This window comes from Corvus cornix, chromosome 5 (genome assembly GCF_000738735.6).
Source record: "Corvus cornix cornix isolate S_Up_H32 chromosome 5, ASM73873v5, whole genome shotgun sequence".
NCBI classification, from domain to species: domain Eukaryota; kingdom Metazoa; phylum Chordata; class Aves; order Passeriformes; family Corvidae; genus Corvus; species Corvus cornix.
In genome coordinates, this window is record NC_046335.1 from 10,950,797 (window position 1) to 10,969,476 (window position 18,680).

Here is an 18,680-nt window from a genome sequence, read left to right on the forward strand (position 1 = left end):
CGCTGGCAGCCCCGCCGGGTTCATCCGAGGACAGCGGCGGCTCCGCGCCGCGGCTCGTCTGGCTGCCAACGCCGCGGCGAGGCTGACGCTGTCGTGGCCGGGGGTGACTCACGGCGGCCCGCGGCAGCCGCCGGGTAGCGGATCCGACAGTCGAGCGGGGAGCGGGCACGTCGCGGGCCCGCTCCTCGCCCCCTTCCCCGGGAACCGTGGGCCACCCCTCGCACCCATGCCCCCTCCCCGGCCCCCTCCGCTTCTGCCAAGTGGAATAAACTCCCGGGTTTCCGGCAAATATTCACCCTTCCGACACCGAACGGGAGGCCGCCCCCCTCCCGGCCGGCTCCCCTGTCGGAGGCGGGCCGGGGTCCGTCCCCGCGGCCGGCAGCGCTCCCGGCGGCACCCGCCCCCAACGTAAGTGACCGTCGGACGCGGGAGGGGGTGGCTGTGCCTCGCGCCCCTTTCCCGGCGGGGCTGCGCTCCGGAGCCAGGGCTGGTGCGGGCGGGCGGGCCGGGGCTGGGCCGACCCCCGGCCGTGGCCCCGAGTGCAGCCCGGGCGATGTGCCCCGCGCTGTCCCCGAGGTGCGCCCGGCGTGTGCCCAGGGGACAGCCGCCCGCCCTCACACGGACAAAGGGAAACACAGCCCAGAGCCCGCTTAACGCGGGGCGGGGAGGGGATGCGGGGCGCAGACCGGGACAGGGACCCGGAGTCCGAGTGACGGGCAGCGTCGGTGTCATCACCGTTGTGCTCTGCCCTGCTCGGCAAACACGCGGCAGGGTTTTAGCTGCCTGTGGTTTCCATGGAGTCCTCCTGGCACGTCCCAGCAAAAACGTATGGGAGACGTCTTCATGGCGAGTCTACAGCGGGTCTCCCACATTTGATCAGACCTGCCAGGTGGAGTCTTTTCAGATTCTTTACACTGCGTAGCTCAGCACCAGCAGTGCTTTTGAGAAACATACTTTGTGTATGACATCCCTGTTTTGAAACAGAATTTTGAAGCGAAGTTGTAGCAACACACATCTTTCAGTCCAAGCTGTCAGCTGGACGCATAGTTTTAAAACCAGTGGCTCCCTAAAATGAAGAGATTATTAAAAGTTCATTTATTGAGAAGCTCAAGCCACAAAGGTAATGGTAATGAGTGCTACATACTCTGCATATACGCTCAAGTTTCGGATGTAGGATGAAGGCATGAAGTCGGGCCTGTATTTAAAAATACTCTAAAGCTACTTGTCAGAAATGTGCTAAAATGATAAGCCGTGGATTTAGTGACATGGATTATGTTGTCAGTCCTTCAACCTTAAGTTCATCTTTAAGTCCAAATTTCAGCCCTTTGAGAAAAGACAGGAGGAGGAGGAGGAGGAAGAGACTATTATAATTGAAATGCTGACATTGCTAACCATGGCAGTTTGAATTCACTACTATAATAAGACCTCAGCTAGCAGCCTAATCCCAAAGACGTGATGTTATCCAGTAATAATGTAATCAGTTTTCTGGCTGTAACATAGGAGACTGGGAATTGCTTTATTTTATTGATATTTTTGGCCAAAATGTAAAAAAAAAAAAAAAAAAAAAAAAAAAAAAAAAAAAAAAATCTATAAGATGCCAGGATTGAGGCAGAAGAGCTACCTTTGCTATTTTAAATAATAAACCAAAGTTCTTCATGAACATTTTTCACTTCAGTGCAGTTTTACAAAAGCATACTTAAAAAGGGCAGCTAGTGAAAATGCAAGCTTTCAACCTAGGAATTGGAGGACAGAAAGGCCCAAGGGTGTAACATTGTTAAAAGTTTTCAGAGAGGTCCCAAAAGCACAAGGTTCACTTTACAAAATAGAAATTTTCTCCTGGGTAATCTCTGAATGAGTTTGCATTGATTTGCAGCTGCAAATTTAAAGGAAAAAGAGGGAAAGAAAATAAATGAAAAAGACAAATGCCCTGTTAGTAAACTATGCCGCAACCATTAAGAAAATTGTGTCAGATACATGAAAAATTGGAAGCTTCTGAGTTTATATATTCAGGATTCTCCATCCCTCATACCTTTCTTTAATACTTATTTTTAAGGAATAGACATTCTGATAATTTTTTAGGCATCTGGCTCTCAAATTAGAAATAACAGCAGAAGTGAATTAACTTGTAAGGTGCATGTGCCAGAGGAACCTTATTAGTGAAATAGTCCATAGAGGGTTAGTCAGTGTTGTTAGTAAGGTCAGAATTTCAGCCACTTTGAAAGTTTTTTTGTTGCAGAAAATTACAAGTATAGGCCATATTATCCCCCTAATTCAGATTTAGAATTTGCTTTTGCTCTTGATGGTCTTCTGCCTGTTTAACCTTAACAAAAATTCACTGTGGTCAGTGGGACTCTTTGGGTTGGGGCCATGTATTCTTTGAAGGAGCAAATCTTAAGTTTCTCCATGTTGCTAGGAAGCATAGCAGTATCAAGACAAAGACGTGAAAGCATGTGAAGACAATGAAAACAAAGTAATGAGTATAGCCAAATCATAACTGCCTTTAACAGAGTGGCTTGTAAATAACAGAGCCCTACAAGAATACTTGGGTGTGTCTGAGTCAACCCATTCTGAAAACCATATGATATGCAGCTGCAGAAACTACACAAATTCTTGAAAAACTGTCAACAAAACTTGAAATTTCTTGAAAATCATGTTTCCAAATAAAAGCACTGTTCTGCATGTACGTATACCACATGTTGTCCAGTAACTCTTGAAAAGTAGGCTAAAACTGCTACAGTGACTACTTTGTTCATCTGATCTTCTTAAGGCAACATTAACCCTCTTAAAACTTGCCATTTAACAAAGCATTATTATAAGTATTACAACCATTTGTGAATGTGTGTAGTCTGGGCTGTGGAAAATCAGTGGTTGGCATTCACTGTCAGGCTTACATCCAAAAACATACAAGTTAATTTGCACTACATGACCATTGGCACTACAGAGTAATGAATTGGAAAAGGTATTTTGAGAATATTTTCCAAAGCTGCCCTTATACACTTGCTTGAAGCTAGAAAATAAATGTGATATAATGATAGTTGTTTTGGCTTTATTGTGGAAGATAATATCAGCTTGTGACTACTGACTGGATGTGAAACAAAACTTTATGGCTGTATGGATTGGATGTGGTATGTCAGCAGTCATACAGGGTACTCATGGAAGCATTGTGTATTAGTTCTGTACAAACATTCAAATGACAATTAATTACTGTTTGTCACAAGTACAAAATGGGAGGCAATGAAAAATTAATTGAGAAAATTTATGTATGGATACGGAGCATGGTAGTCTGGATGCCAGCTGCCACACAGGAAATCCCCAAACCACTAACTGATGGAAATTTTAAGAACTTAACAGGTTAGGTTCCAAACAATGTTTTCAGTTTGGGGTTTTTTTGTCATTAAGCCAGGACAGAGAGATTACATTAGCCCAGTATAGACATTTTTGCTTCCTTGGTGCATTGTTCTTGAAGTCTTACCTCCTTTGTCATTACTCCCAATTGCTTAGTTTTTTATTTTTGATATAAAATGTCACCTTTTTTATTGAGAGATTGAGTATGATAGTGGAGGTGGTGTCCTCATGTATACAGGAGGAAAAGAAGCAAGTGAAAGAGGAAAAGGGAAAGAAGAGGGTGTTTGGAGACCACAGAAGGAAGATAGGAAATGTGGGGCTCGCATAAGAATGACTGGTGAGGGGATGGGACAGAAGGAGACTGGACCACTGACCGTGGAAACAGCTGTGTTCTGAGTCTGTTATTTGATCAAACTACTCCTTATTTAACATGCCATGCATTTCTCAGTGGGGATACATCTTGGAATCTGTGTGAAATGGTGAAAGATTGAGAAAGTAAAGACAGAATGAAAAAGCAAGAGGTAATTTCCTAATTTGTTTTGTTTCAATTTCTAAAGCCTGCCTAGCCCACACGTTGGGTAAGGTATGCTTAGAACACTGGAAGAAACTAAGCTGCAGCTGAAACAAAGTTGGAAAGAAATTCCAGTAATTTTAAAGATGATAAAAACTATCTGACCACCCATTCTCCCTCCTCCCTCCAGAAGGTCCAACAAAATCATCTACCCCGTGGCAAATGCCTGACAACAACATGGTATGTGTATCTACTCTGAAATCAGAGTTCAGGGTATATATATGTAACTGCAACTCATATTTTGTCCCTCTGATATTGTTTACCTGGAACTTTCACACTGTTATATTTTTCTACTTTCTTTTTCACTCAATTTTCTTCTTTGCTTTTGGGACAGAAAATCCCTCATGTGGTGTGGTCCAGGTTATACTGAACCATGGATGTCTCATGCAGAGCAGTATCTTATTCCACACATGACTTACTCATGTTGCAAAAGCAGGGTGAGTAATGGGTGCTGGAAGTTAGCTCTATACTGAATTTGGCATCTGGGGTTTCTGTAATAGATTAATGAAGTTCACAGACTACTGCTAGTAATTTCTTATTTTTTCTACCCCCCATTCCTGCCTTTTCCCCCCATTTCTCCAGAGATTTTATGTGGCCCTGGAGGACTTTACTACTTTGCAAAATCATGCAGAACCATATAAAAATGTTCCAAGCATGGTATAAACACACAGGGTATGTTTGTGCTGCAGAAATACCAGATTTTGACCGGACATGTTCCCACAATAGCTCTAGGACTGTGGGTCAGCATTTCGTCTTTACCAGCAGCAAGCTTTGCAATGACTGCATGCCTTAGGGATGTACTTAGTGTGTATAGAGGGGAAGTAGTGCTGGACTATTTACATTGCAAGTGGGATGATTTAGGTTGTACCCTGCAACATCATCCTTGGATACACAGAGAGAAAAACTGATATGCCTGTGATGCTCTCAAGTACATGCTGTACGCCTCCAAGTACAAGGGCAAATTTGAATTTAGAAAGAAGCTCTCCAATGTGCTAAGTTGCTGATGTAGCACTTGCAGTGAGAAATATACTGGTCCAGATAGAACTTTTGGCAGTACACTCAGGTCAGACAAAGAGGGTCTCAGAAAGAGATGCAAAATAAACAAACAGAAGTGTTCAAACCCACAACCAACTTATTATTTGATCTGGAAACAGAACAGAGGGGTTGCCTGTAGCTGCACTTTGTTCAAACTTCTTTTGGGCTTGTGATGTAACTTTGTGTTAGTCCACACAGCTCATGTCAGACTCTGGACTGTGGATTTTCTTACTGATGTTTCTGCAGCCTCTCAGGCTCCTGGGGCTGGTGTGCAAGGGTCTGTTTGTTCAGAGACCTCTATTCAGTGCAAAGAGGTGGTGGCAGAAGTTGCTGTTAATTGTTGCTGTATGGTTAAAGGTTGGGGGTTGCTGTTCAAGCAACTCTCCTCTGCTCTGTTCCAGTTCAAAATTAAGCCACCTAGGTGAAACTAGGGAAAACTGTTAATACAGCTAGTGCTAGATCTCAAAAGAATAGAGACAAGGAAGGTAACCAAAGTTCAGACCCAAAGGATGCATGCAGTATAGAAGTGCTGAGTCCAGTCTTGTGTCCCACTAAACAGATCACAGTCATTTGTGAAAAAGGGTCTCATGCTTTCCAGGATAAGCTGGCTGTTTAGTTTGTCTTTCTAACTAGTCAATAAAGCTCAAGCAATGTTCTAGGAATTATCTTTGTATTAAAATTACCTTATTCCTTATGTGTCGACGTCTATATTTGGATGTGAATTGTAGGACCTTGGATCCTAAAATATTTGGAGTCCAGTTAAATTTTGACATGAGAGCAACTGCATTATTTTTCTGTTCATTTTCCTAATCTGTAAACAAGCTTTTGTGCAAGACTATTGGCACTGAAAGTCTGTTTGAAATGGACTTGTGGAAGTGCAAGAGTTCATAACCCTTCTGTTGCAGCAACTGGGAGTGCACTCTGAACACTGAGTGCCTGCTGTAGTGAGAAGTGGTGAGGTCTTCCTTAGCTACTCCTGCAGAATCCTAGGAAAGTCCAGCATTGCTGCCAGCTGCATGACAAAGGACACAGATAGTGCATACAACATCCTTCTCTAACCTTGGCCAGGAAGAATTAATAAGACACTTCATTATTAAATTAAATTCAAATTAAAACACTTCCTGAGGCTGAGCTTCAAACTCTTTAACCTAAGAATGGATTCAGCAGCATCTTGTGAGCTTTGGAGCTCACTAGGTTCCACTTTTACAGCAACAGAACAGTTTTCCATTGTAACCTTTACTTTCTTGTTTATTTAATATGCATGAATTACTGCTGCTGGCTCAATAGGTTAACAGTTATTTAAAGAATGGTCTGGTAAATTTTTTAGTTCAAGTATGGATTATAAAATATAATATCCATCACTATATTCTCTGGTCACTCACTTTATGTTAAGATTTCATTAATATGCTTTTCTTAAATAACAAACAGATCCTGCAGAGCTGGTTAGCCATGTGAGGACCATGTGGTGTAAGCAGTTATAAATACACCAGTAAAAAACATTCCAGAGGATTATAAATCACTATAATGTTCAACTGCAGTGGGTTGGTGAATAGTATCCTTATTAACTTATTAACCACTTATCAAAATGATTTGCCTCGTACTTAGACTTAGGTTTATGTTCAGTGTAAATTTTACATAAAGCCTGACTTTGTTTTCTTTTGCCAGACGTATTTATTTCTGAGTCAAAACTCAGTCTCTTTTGCAAAAAGGAGGAGAATCAAAGAGGCATAATAATCAGCCTAAACTCATCCAAAACACTTTTAAAAATAGCCAGCCCACCTACTGCACTGGGAGATTTTATAGTGCAGTGTACAGAAGCACAGTGTGGAGTAGCTAAGGAGCTGTGCAATATGTAAGCTTTTCAAAATGTACCCGAGGCTGTGGCTCTCTAACCAGTACCAGATCTGCCCCTGCTAGGGCATCTGCCTCTCAGACCCGCACTGCCTTACAGATTGCTGCCCACGGTGTTTAACTCTGCTTTCCATGAGAAATGGCCCTGCATGGATTTTTGTTTCTGAATCAGTGGCTCATAGTGCAGAGGTCTGTGGCAGAAGGTGGTTGAAAAGAGCGAGACGGCGTTGCTGCTCAGTCACTGGTGCGGTGGGTGGCAGTGCATCGGCATTGTCACTTGGGCTGTTACACAGATGGCCTGTATAAACTTGAGTAAAATTCTAGTGGATAGGTCTGCAAAGGGATACAGGCAGCCAGCTGCGCTGTGTGGGCCTTGCTAGGCTCCATAAAACCATGCCCAGCTGTCACTCAATTTGTGAGTGTCTGAGCTCTGCCAGGGAGCAAGTTACAAACTGCTTGCAGGTTCTGGTAGGGGTCTTGGGGAAGACCTTTCCTGGACAAGCTTTCCCAGCAGAGTCCTGTGCAAAACTGTTGGAGCGTCTCCTCATACAACAAAACTGTTTCTTGGTGGATCCTGTTATTAGCATGGTGAAATGTAAACACATGATGTATACAGACACAAATTAAATTGTTCTAATTTTCAGAGACCATTTTTAACTTCTTCCCTTCTCTTGCCTCTCCAGCAATCTTCCTCTCTCTTGTTATAAATCTCTGCTTGTGTGTTCCTCTAGCCAGTTTTTATCTGTTTTACCTTTAATTGGTACACATAGTTGGCCAGTTTACCTAGTTTCTCAATAAAGAGTTTATCGGTGAAAGAGCATTTGGCGTGTGAACAGCATACATTGCAAAAGATGCTGAAGGAGGAAGGGCAATATGGAAGTGTATTACCACACTCCAGCTTATGTCAGGTGGTCACATTGCTGTATCTGAGGGGAATCTTGCACCAAAATAAACTTTGAAGTTGACTTAAAAAAAAGGGATTTTCCCACTGTAGAATAAACAGATTGTACTATGCAGGGAAATGAGGTAAGTCAGTCTCATGGTTTTCAGCATCACTCATGCCTTGAAAGGAGAAGGATCTGGGGGACCTCTATCTAGGTACCTTCAGTACCTAAAGGGGCTGAAAAGGGAACTGGGGAGGGACTTCTTACAAGGGCATGGAGTGATAGGACAAGGGGTAATTGCTTTAAACTGATAGAGGGCAGGTTTAGATTATATATTGGGAAGAAATTCTTCACTATGAAGGTAGTGACCCTGGTTGCTCAAGGAAATTGTGGGTGCCATATCCCTGGAAGTATTCAAAGCCAGGCTGGATAGGGCTCTGAGCACCCTGGTCTAGTGATAGGTGTCTCTGCCCATGGCAGGGAGGTTGGAACTGGATATTCTTTAGGCTTCTTTCCAACCCAACCCATTCTATGGTTCTACGATTTTAAAATCGTTAACTGCCTGTCAGAAACTGCATCTTATTAATGTAAGGCATTTTGGCATTTCCTTTTTGTGTCTTTGTCAGAGAATTTGGTAAGACAGCTTTTGCTTGTTCATACTCTTCGTTCTTAAAATTTGTATATCATCAGTAAATGTTATTTTTTTGCAAAAAGAAGAGTTTGCGCTTTCTTCTCTATGAAGACAGAAGTCAAGTCATCCTATTGCTTTAGATTATAATTTTCAGCTTGATTAAACGTGTCAACATGTAGACTTTTACTGCTCTTGACAACAAGGATTGTAACAGTTTACATACTAAGATTTGATAACTTATGTGTCTGTAGAAGTTGATCACTGTAGGAATGGAGTATGATATTAGGCCCTTAATACATTTTGTGAAGGTAGCAAAAAGCAGTTGATAGGGTGAGTCCAAGCTAACATATGGAATGGACCCCACTCTTTCCAAAGGGAAGGAAATTCTCTACTTCTTTATAATTTTTTGAAGACTTTTGGTGCCCTGTGGTAGAAAATATGTTCTCAGGATGAGGGTTGTCTAGACTGTGCACTCCAGATTATTGTAAGCATTTTATTCAGCTGAGAGCCGGAGGTCTGTAAATGGTTGGTGGGATTTGAAAGGACCTCAATGTGCAAGGGCAAAGAGGAACCTGCTGTAGATCTTTTGGGTCCTCTGCTGCCAAGCATATAAATATGGATAAGCATGTCCCACTGACTGCAGCAGAATTTCAAATTAATTTTTTTCAGAAGTTTTTCCAGAGTTGGGATTTTAAGCAGTTTCTGTGTTTAGCTACAGTGTACCAAAGAGTGTGTGCTCATACAGCGAGCTTCCTTGAGCCAATGCAGAAAATCAGGGAGGTTGTTATGCAATTATTGCTGTATATCTTCCTGCTTGTAAGCCTTAATTCAACTCTGGTTTTTTTGGTGTGTTTTGTTTAAATCCCCGAAAAGATGTCATTCTCTTGCTGAATGTGTTTTTCCTCTGAAACACAAGCTGTAAATACATACACAGATAATATTATGTGATTTTTTGAGTCATCTGCTTGAAGTTATGTGTTTTATGGTAGGCAAATTTAGAAAATTATCAAACCTCATAAGCTCAGACATAAAAGCTCTTTGACTCGTCTTTGCCATGGAAATTGCAAGTTTTAACATGTAAGTGTATGTGTAAAAGAAAAACCCCAGAGGTAAGACAAGTAGAATTTTGCAGAGTTATTATAGACACAGTGACATCTGGCTTTTATTGCACTTAATGATTCCTAATATTATGTGCCATTTTGTGTTATATAACCATTATTATTAATCCTCATCTCCTCTTATAAATCAGTTTTCAATGCTCTTTTTCCCCCCAAACATATCTTGAGAGAGCATGTGGGTATACGTTTATGCCCACTAAAATAAAACTAAAGGTGTACCTCTATATTAAGAATTTTTGAAGTACTTAGAGGTGGATCCTGTGTTCCCCGTGAAATAACTGTTGTCCTAATCATTACCAGGAATTGAACCTGGAACTACAAGAGCTAGAGAATAGCTTGACAATTTGAGCTCAAAAACGCTAAATCTTCTGGCTAACAGTTGTAGGAGAGTCATGCCTTTTGTGGCTCTGGCAGAAGTTACTTGTTGGAGAGGGAATTATGCTTGTGCAACTCAAAATTATTAGTGAAATCCAAGGGAATTTGGGGGTTTGCAGGGAATGCAGAACTGGGCTCTTCCAGGAGCTTCCCAGTAAGCATGAAAGAGGTTTTTTTTGTTTGTGTGTGTGTGATGAGTAGTGAGAAATCCTAACGTCTGACAACATTCTGGCTAAGTGTGCTCTTCAGTTTTCCATTAGTGGTGGCGTAGTCCATCAGTAAATCCTTTCAGGAGTAACCATCTGGCATTTCCTAAACCCTTGTCTGTGTATCATGTAAAACTCAGTGTTACCACTCTAAAGAAAGACCTTGAAAAGTTAAATGCCATTGGAATTTGGTAATGTAGGCCACAGTGTAAACTGTGGTTAGGTTGAGCTGAGGCCTTCTTTAGAGAAAGAACCTGTAATTGATTAAACCCTGCCTCTAGCTAGATAAAAATGAGTTGAAGTAGATTAATATAAAAACAGTTAAAAGCTTCCTTGTTGTTGTGAGTTTTCAAAATTAAACTTGTCAAGAGTTTGGCAGAAAGAGCTCAAAGGCAGATCAGATCTAAACGGAGGAAAACAAACCCAGAGGAGCAAAGAGCAATGTGGACCTTCTCATTTTTTGGTTGATTTAAATGAATTTTCTAGCTGAAGGCTGTGAGCTTTAAGGTCCTTCCAACCCAAATGATTCTATAATTCTGTGACTTCCAGGCCTTCATTTAAACTTGCCAAGCCATTTTTCTCCAGACTACCATCTTCCATGATTTATTTCTCATAGCCTTGTCTAATGCAGAAATTTCTGTATGGCTTGGCCTATCTTCTCACAGTCTTCATGAATCTTCTCTGACATTAAATGAGCATAATTATTATGAGAACATAAACCAAGGGCAAAACTCAAAAGGTAGTCTTGGATTCAGTAAGAAAGTGTCTGAGAGAGAATTGAAATTGAGACAGCACAGCCTAACAGCTAGAATGATATCAGGCTTTTTGCTGGAATCTGCTTCCATCTGTATTTTTGCACGGCATGTGACCTCTGTGTCACAGTTTGTCCTACTGCAGACACACCTGCATCTTGGTGGCAAGATGGTGCAACTTTCTGTAGTTGATATGGACATAAATTCTGCAGTCCAAATGATGCGTGAAAAGTGAGACTCATAGACTCACTCAATACTACCAAAGTTTATCAAAAAACAATGTTGATTTTACTTAGTGTCATACTGGAAAGTAATTTTAGAACATGTTTGGGCTTTGACACCCTTTCTTAATATTTTTCCCCCATATCCTATTGTATATACCACTGGGTCATGTTAGTGACCACAGGTATGAGTCTCCATTCCATTGCATTGGTTTTATGCCAGAGTAACCCCACTGTTTTTCACAGCATAAAAGTCTGATGAAATGTGGTGAGAAATTGATCCCATACATATTCTAATCTCCGAGTGACTTAATATTTAGTGCTAAAACATTTTCAACCTTTAAAAACAACACTTCTATCAGTCATGTTACAGATTTAAAGTCTGCTGTCTCACGACTTGCCAGAACTGCAGTAAATGCTGGGAAGTGAGCATGTCCTTAATCACAGCAAACCATTTGATCCTTACATTTGACAGTCCTGTTGGACGGTCCACTAGTACTCTTATATATTGACCTCAATGTTGAAACATGTACCTTTCCCCCTCATATCTATTTTAAGATAAAAATATAGAATAATTTCCATAGATGTAGGCTATTTGTTCCTTTTAAATGGTTGCAGTTACCTTTAAGTGGTAGCAGTTTGAAATCTGTATCAGACTTGGAATCTTATGGACTGAGGGATAAGTTAACAGAGACCTTGAGAAAGTAAACAAGGCAGAAGTCAGATGCAGGATGTTTCACAGGTCTGCAGGTTGTTCCTGGCTACAGAAGTAAAACGTAAGTCTGTTGTTACAACAGCATACATATTGTAAATATACATATTTCTATTATTATGTACATACATATATATATAGTCCCTCTAACTACTAACTAATCTGCTGCTTTATTTGCAATATAAGGGAAGCATTGCAGTATTTTTAGATTTTTGAATTCAAAGAGCCTATTCCTGTTAAAATTAGTTGCAAAGCTCCTGTTGATAGCAATAGGAGCCATATCATTATTTTCAATGTTCATAAGCTAACACTGCTGATAACTAACTTGGGAAACTGAGACAGACTGTAGTCCCAAAGGAGATATCATTGAGGAGGTATCAAAAGTCTGTAGATTTGAGGCTTTGCTACACCACAGATTTCCTGTATGACCTTTAGATTACCTAATATGGTTCCCCTTTGAATCTATAAACTGGGCATAGCAGCACATCCTTATATTAAAAAGAGTGATGTGCTCAGATAATGACCTGTGGCACATTTTGTGATTGGAAGAGATTTCTCATAAGACTCAGACGTAAGTTTGATCTGAAACAGTTGGGTAAATAGCACCAGTAATTAATTAATTATTAGTTAATTATCTCAGTTAATTAATAAATGATAGAGTATCTGCTGTTGCTCCGACTTACTGTGTAAGGCAATCATAGAATCACAGAATGGCCTGGGAAGGGACCTTAAATTAGGGAGCTGTGAGCCTTAGTATCATGTGCTGCTCCTACTGGCACTGTAGTACCACAGCAAAGTAATGATGCTGCAAATCAATTATGCTTCTTTTCTTGTATATATATCCAAATTGATGCAGGTTAATGAGATGTCAGTGCCTTCCAACTTGAGATATTCTATTAGTAAAACATAGTAAGTGTTTATACATTTAGACTGAGGCATATTTAAGGCAATGAAACTTGGTTTAGCCAGTAACAAAAATGGTTATGTTAAACCACATTGTCTTGTAATACTTAAGGGCTGAGGATGCATAAAGACAACTTGGTTCAGCTGACATGTGGTAACTTGTTAAGCCTTGGTAATTTCAGCTCATATAAAGGTGGAGATAAGAAATTGCTGTTGTTCCTCCTGGTATCAACATTTCTGACTATGGGAAAACAAGTCAGGCAATATAAAGGTCTTGAGAAGTTTTATACTGGTTAACAGTACTCCTCCTTCCTTTTCTCCCTTTCACTTCTTACAGATTTTAATCGGCTGAAGAAGAGAAATTCTGGTTCATGGGAAAACTTCTTTAATTTTTTTTTTTTCTGTTGGGGGAGGTTTTGGTCAAAATTGATCTGGGAAATGAAAAGAAATTTTTCTGCCAACCAGAAATTTTGCCATAATTTCCTGCTGTAAACAGCAAACATTTATTTCTGAAATAAATGTGCTTTCTGATTCCTGCAGCTTCTCAGTTAAAATGGCATTTGACAGGTGACTCTGACTATCAGCTCTGTAGAGTAGTTGCAGAGCTACGTGCTATCAGTGGTGCTCTGGCAGCACTGCTCTGTGGGCTGACTGGAAGTCTGTTGCAGGGCTTCCAAGCTCCCAGCTGGCAATCTGTTCTTACTGTTCGGCAATCAGAAAGTCTGGAAAATACTGGGATTTCCATGTTTTCTGTACCCTTAGTAGGAAGTTACTCCTTTTACGCTCAGGGTTTCCAGAACTTCCAGCTTAGGTGGCTGAAACCATGAAAGCTTGGTGTTTTCTTTCTTTGGGACACTCTCTTGAGCAGATCTGCCTCCTGTATCCCTACTAAACTCACCTTTATTTCAAGTGAGCCACTTACACTTTTTTCTTCAGTACCAGGGTGGTGTTCTGTGCTATAGGATGCAGAAAGAAGGGCCTCCTGTCTGAGTATTTCACCCATCTCCTCTCTCTGGAGATGTACCTATCCCGCTTTTAACTAACTTGCTGGAGTAGGGGTAGCAATCCAGCTGTGGAAGAGTGGAATTTAGCGTGGGCTAATTCCTGCATGCAGTTTACCCAGCTTCTTTGGGTGTGTCCTGCATGGCTGCTAGACCACAATGGAAACTACCCACGCAGCTTCAAACAGCTAATGAGGCGACCTCGCACCCACCACACCCAGCGACTGGAAGATTCTGGCCCATCTTGCAGAATAGCACTATGCAGTTACAGCATCTGGCTCTGGCAAGTCTGCAGGCACAGTCAGTCTTTGAAACAAAAACAAAACCATGCACTGTTTCTTCCCACGTTTACATGACTAAATGCTGCAATGCACACATGTGGGCAAGAGCGGGAAGAATGCACTCCACCAGTGATTGTGAAGGGACTTTAGTGGCTCAGCACCCTGCAGGATCTGCTGCTTGAGCTGATCCACATCTTTTTCTAGCCACATCAAGGGTTTCACACATCTTAAGCAGAGTTGGCACTTGCAATGTGAAAGCTACCTAAAAGGTGTCAGATTTGGCATTCCAAATTGAAGTTTATCAGACATTCTTACAGGCAGATTGCAATTACACCTATGCTTAAGCCCTGAATATCCATACAGTTCACCAGAGCTGCAACTCTTTTCCAAGTCTCTTTCATACAAGAGTGATATGGATCTCCTGTGGTTGACATACAGGTACAGAAAAAATGGATTTCTTGCAATCTTGCTTGTGTTGCTACAAATAGAGAACTAAGCACCTTCAACTTTTTTTATTGCCCTCATTACTCTTGGTCTGTGGATAGCTAGATGTGGCAGGAGACAGAAAATATTTTAGATGAAAGATGATAGAAGAAAGCAAGAATTGTTTTCAGTCTTCATTGGCACAGTAGGCCATTTCTGCATTTCCAACACTTTTGCAGAGGGGCTTATTCTGATACTGGGAACACCAAATGTACCTGATCTTTTATGGTTTAAGTGATCTCTGCATGAATGCATTGTGCTTGTGCAATTGCTTGTGCAAGTACCTGTGTGGGTGAACAGATTTGAGCCCATAAAGACTGTTTTGGCTCTTCAGTTCATCCTTGAAGATGTCTGCCAACCTTAGACTTTTACAGCAGGAATCTTGCGTAAGACCACATGTGCAAGAAAATCATCCATGCAACATTTAAAACCCATTGTTTCTTCCATTAGTTAAGAGGAAACACAGACTTATTTCTTACTGAATGTGTTTTTATGGCCTTCTCACAGCTTTGATGATCTTGTGGGAACATGTAATCATTAATTATTAAAAGGAAATCTAAGCTGCTCAAAGCTAAACACATCAGTTATCTTGTTAAGGAGAAAAATATATGTGAATGGATCAGGATGATTAAATCAATGCAAGACAGCATAACCTTCTGTTGTGATTGCATGTAGGGAACCTGATAATCTTAGTTGTCTCTGTTATAAGGGAGCAAAAATGTATTTTTACACATGCATTTTATTACAAAATGAAACATGGTGCTCTAGGCACAAAGTGGGGCAAGAGAGTGTGTGCAAACACATATGTACATACTTGTGCATACACACATGTGTTCTTTTGGTACACTTCCTTCCAGATGCACTTGGAGTCCTGGCTGCTGTGAGGGTTTGGCAGCTTTCTTGTGCAGTGTGGGTGTTTATCATTCTACTGTGATTGTTCATGTTGTGATGAGTTTCCCCTTGGGTGCATTTTTCAGGCACATGTTCCTGTCAACCAAGGTCAGTGCTGCGCTAGAGAAGCAGTGCACAGGTGCTGTGTCAGACTTAGCTTCTTTCTTTTGGCTGCAGACAGTAACACTTCTTAATTTAGCTTATGATTAAACCATTGCCCTGATACAAGACCTAATAGAGTCTTTCTGCATGGATTTAAAAAAAAAAAGTTCTTTACATAAACAAGGGAAGAAATGAATGATTTCATAAACATAGTCTCTCAAGACCTGACCAAGAGCCTGTTAAAATTGATGTAAGGACTCCTTGGATTTTAGCAAGCTCTGTTTCAGGCCTTTAATGCATACTTGGGTGTTTATAGTCCCAGGTGGGAGTAGCTCTTTGTTGAATAGGAGGTGGTTTCTTACTTTACTCTCACTAGGTATAGTGCTGGTGGCAGTGGGGAAAGCTCAGGGTGATGGGAGAGTTCATGACAAAGAATGATCTTTTTCTTCGTGGGCGGCAACCGGCTTCTAAACAAAAAAGCCCTAAGGAGAGAAATGCATCAGGGTCATTACAACTGTCATTTGGCTCTTACTAACATGTATTCTTGAAAGAAACTGTTAACACAATTTTGCTGTTTCTTGCCAAACAGCGAGGGCAAACTGGCAATGTTTTGAAGCCAGAATTGGACTGCAGGCTTTAGAGCTCCTGTCTAGGATCAGCTGATCAAGAAATATGGGAAACTGAACATGCTTAACCCTTTTACCTGCAGAAATCCATGCTTCTGCACTCACAAACATGTAGTGTGTTTCTGTCCAGCTTCAGATGTGTAGTAGAGATTATGGAAAGGTGCGTTTGGAATCAAATCTGGCAAGGGATGTCAAGGACAACAAGAAGGGCTTCTTCAAGTACATCAGTAGCAAAAGGAAGACAAGGGAAAATGTGGGCCTGCTGCTGAATGGGGTGGGTGCTGTGGTGATGATGGATACAGAGTTATGTGGAGTTACTGAATGTCTCGTTTGCTTCAGTGTTTGCTGCTGAGGTCAGCTCTCAGGAATCCCAGCCCATGGAGGCAAGAGAGAACATCTGGAGTAAGGAAGACTTTTACTTGTTCTCGCGGGATGGGGTTGGAGATCTTTTGGGCAAACGTGACATCTGCAAATCCATGGATCCTGATGGGATGCACCCACCAGTGCTGAGGGAGCTGCCAGATGTTATTGCTAAGGCACTCTTGGTGGTGATGGAGAATAGGAGAGGTGCCTGAGATCAGGCCACACTCCAAGGTCATGGAGCACAGGAGAAACGTGTGAGGATTGGAGCAAAGCCAATGTCACTAGAGTCTTCAAAAATGGCAAGAAAGAGGATCCAGGAAGCTAAAGGCCAGTCAGTCTCACCTCCATCTCTGGAGAGGGGATGGAACAACTTGTTCTAGGTGTCATCTCTAAACATGTGGAAGTAAAGAAAGTCATGAGGCGTAGTCAGCATGGATTCACTTAGGGGATATCATGCTTGACCAATCTGATAGGCTTCTAGGATGGACCGACTGGCTGGATAGATGAGAGGAGAGCAGTGGATGTTGTCTACCTTGACTTCAGCAAAGCTTTTAACACTGTTTCCCCATACATCTTCATGGACAAGCTCAGGAAGTGTGGGTTGAATGAGTGGGTAGTGGTGTAGACTGAGAACCAAATGCATGTCAGAGCTCATAGTTTTGTGATCAGTAGCACAGAGACCAGTTGGAGGCCTGCAGCCTGTGGTGTTACTCAGGGATCAGCACTCGGTCCCATCTTGTTCATCTTACTCATCAGTGCCCTGGATGAAAGAACTGAGTGCAGCCTCAGCAAGTTTGCTGGTGGTGCAAAACTGGGGTGAGTGGCTGGTACCTCAGAGAGCTGTGCTGCCATCCAGCAAGACCTGGATAGGCTGGAGAGCTGGGTGGAGAGGAACCTGATGAAATTCAACAAAGGCAAGTGCAGGGTCTGCAGCTGGAGAGGAATAACCCCCTGTACCAGCACAGGCTGGGGACTGACCTGCTGGAAAACAGCTCTGAGCAGAAGGACCTGGGGGTTCTGGTGGACAACAAGCTGTCCACAAGCCAGCAGTGGGGGCCCAAGATGGCCAATGGTATCCTGGGGTGCATTAGGGAGAGCATTGCTGGCAGGTTAAGGGAGGTGATCCTGCCCCTCTGCTCAGCCCTGGTGAGGCTGCATGTGGAGTTCTGTGTCCAGTTCTGAGCTTCTCTGATCAAGAAAGACAAGGGACCACTGGCGTGTGTCCAGCAGAGAGCAATAAAGATGATGAGGGGACTGGAGCATCTCTGAGGAAAGGCTGAGGGAGCTGGGCCTGTTCAGCCTTGAGAAGAGATAAGGGGATCTTAGTGCAAAGAAATATCTTAAGTGTGGATGTCAAGAGGATGGGACCAGACTTTTCACTGGTGCCCAGTGATGGGACAAGGGGCAAAACCTGAAACCCGGGGAGTTCCATCTTAATATGAGGAAAGCCTTTTTTACTGTGTGGGTGGCAGACCACTGAAACAGTCTTCCCAGTGGTTGTGAAGTCTCCTTCTCTGGAGGTATTGAAAATCTGCCTGAACTGTGCAACCTGCTGCAGGTGAACCTGCTTTAGCAGGGGGGGTGGACTAGGTGATCTCCAGGGGTCCCTCCCAACCCCAACTATTCTGTGAAAGTTGCACCAGATTTTTTGCCTTTCTTTGAATGACAGTAATAATAACCTATGATGTGGTACTGCTTTAAGATCAAGGATGTTGATATTAATTGACTTTAAAGTTGAAATAAATTTATTCTTCTCTTTAGACTGCATAATGGTTTTGCTTTCACTAGGAGTGGGTAAAAGCTAGATTTCAATCTTGTTGGTCAGATTTTTCCTGTTAAGCTAGCACATACTATCCAGAGTAAAGGAGGAATCGATGAATCCTCCCAGGACCTTGTACTTTCTCTGCTTGTCCTGTTTTTCCTGGAAAAGACAGGCTAGAATTCACCTCTCACTGTCTAAATTGACAAGATCCATGATGTGTGAGAAATTCAAGGTCTGAGAAGAGACACCTGTCCCAAGGGTCTATCACAACTTAGGATTCACTGTGACTCCAGTACTGCTGTTGTGCCATAGCTGCATTAGCCTTTTTAGAAAGGCTGGTAGGTAAGCAATGGTATACTGGAGTACAAAATCAGCAATTAAATATGAAAAGGGAAAAAACTTTTTTTGTGGTTGTTGTGGTTTAATCCCAACTGGCCACTAAGTATCATGGACCTGACTTCCCCCTCACTAACTTCCCCCTCACTCTGGTGGGATGGAGGAATTGGAAAAAGGTAAAGCTATGGGTTGAAAAAGAACACTTTAATAACTGGAAAAATAAGTAAGGTG

The 18,680-nt window shown here is 42.1% G+C and overlaps 1 long non-coding RNA gene across 1 annotated transcript in view; it reads left to right on the top strand.

Annotated features, from left to right (window-relative positions):
• The window catches only part of LOC120410027, a 270,677-nt gene continuing 251,997 nt past the window's right edge, over positions 1-18,680 (top strand). Inside the window, exon 1 of the long non-coding RNA XR_005601950.1 lies at positions 1-408. This is a non-coding gene — a long non-coding RNA (uncharacterized LOC120410027). The remainder of the gene's footprint in view (positions 409-18,680) is intronic.